The following is a 1,573-nucleotide window of genomic DNA, read 5'->3' on the forward strand; positions in this document are numbered from 1 at the left end:
AATCGGGCAGCAACCGAGGCCGGCTCCGCCGCCTCACGTCGTCGCGAAGCCCCAGCCGATCAGGGTCGGGCCGGTGCAGACGCGGCGTGTTTGCTGGGATCCGATGAAGTCTGAGTTTATAATCAGATCTATATCCATGAATACTATTTGAATTTTCTTTGATCTCTTATATGTATGATTATTTATAGCCTCATATTTCTTCTTGAATCTTTGGTTTAGTTAGGTCAACTAGATCGATTTTCTTGCCATGGGAAGAGGTGCTTTGTGATGGGTTTGATCTTACGGTGTCCTCACCCAGTGACAGAAGGGGTAGCGAGGCACGTATGTATCGTTGCTATTAAGGATAACAAGATGGGATCTATTCCTACATGAATAGATCTTGTCTACACCATGTCATCATTCTTACTGCATTACTTTGTTTCTCCATGAACTTAATACACGAGATGCATGCTGGATAGCGGTCGATGTGTGGAGTAATAGTAGTAGATGCAAAATCGTTTCGGTCTAATAATCTTGGACATGATGCCTATATATTGATCATTGCCTTGGATATCGTCATAATCATTTGTTCTTCTATCAATTGGCCAACAGTAATTTAATTACCCACCGTGAGCTATTTTCTTGAAAGAATCCACTAGTGAAATCTACGGCCCCGGGTCTATTTTTTATCATATTGCCTTCCGATCTTTTTTTTTGTTGCGTTTATTTTCAGACCTATTATTCCAAAAACCCAAAAATAGCTTGTTGCACTTTTTATTTGCATATTTTATTTTGTGTTCTTGAGCGATCTATTTATCCAATCTTACACAAACTAATCTATCTTTTTATCGTGGAGAGATTGACAACCTCTCTTACGCGCCGGGTTGCAAGTTTTTGTTCTTTGTGTGCAGGTACCATTTACATAGTGTTGCTTGGTTCTCCTATTGGATTGATATCTTGGTTTCATAACTGAGGGAAATACTTATCGTAGCTGTGCTGCATCATCCCTTCCTCTTTGGGGAAATACCGACGCAGTTTCAAGCCACATCACGCCCCGATAACAAACCCGCTACCACAACCTCATGCTGGCATGCAGATCTTTACCAAGATTATCTACTAAAACTCTAAGAAGGAGCCCAGGCTCCGTGGTGGTATGTAGATCTTCATCAAGACATGCCACACTCTTCTGTAGCCAGCGAGTAAGTGTTGGAGAAAGCAAGCCTAAGACACCCGACAACGAGTCTGGGCAGCCGACTTCCGGGAATGACCACATCCGCAACAACCGCTCCACCTGGCCCAGACCCGGCAAGCGGGAACATCTAGCCACCGCATCCCACGCGTGTCATACTAGTTCTGCATGTGCAGGCTTTTTACAACACGCGACAGGGATGCGGGAGTGCCAGTGGAGTGACAAGACGCAGGGGGTTGAGTCACCCCCAATATTCACCGCATGGTGTACATCTGTAAGGGTGCGTGTCACACCCAGCCCAGTAACACACTTCAGCGACAGTGACAAGACAGGCGTTCGTTCCCGGAGACTAGAAGACGACGACACGTTGTCGAGCATTTATTGCAACTACGTACCTCACCGTAT

Source organism: Triticum dicoccoides, chromosome 4B (assembly GCF_002162155.2).
Source record: "Triticum dicoccoides isolate Atlit2015 ecotype Zavitan chromosome 4B, WEW_v2.0, whole genome shotgun sequence".
NCBI lineage: Eukaryota > Viridiplantae > Streptophyta > Magnoliopsida > Poales > Poaceae > Triticum > Triticum dicoccoides.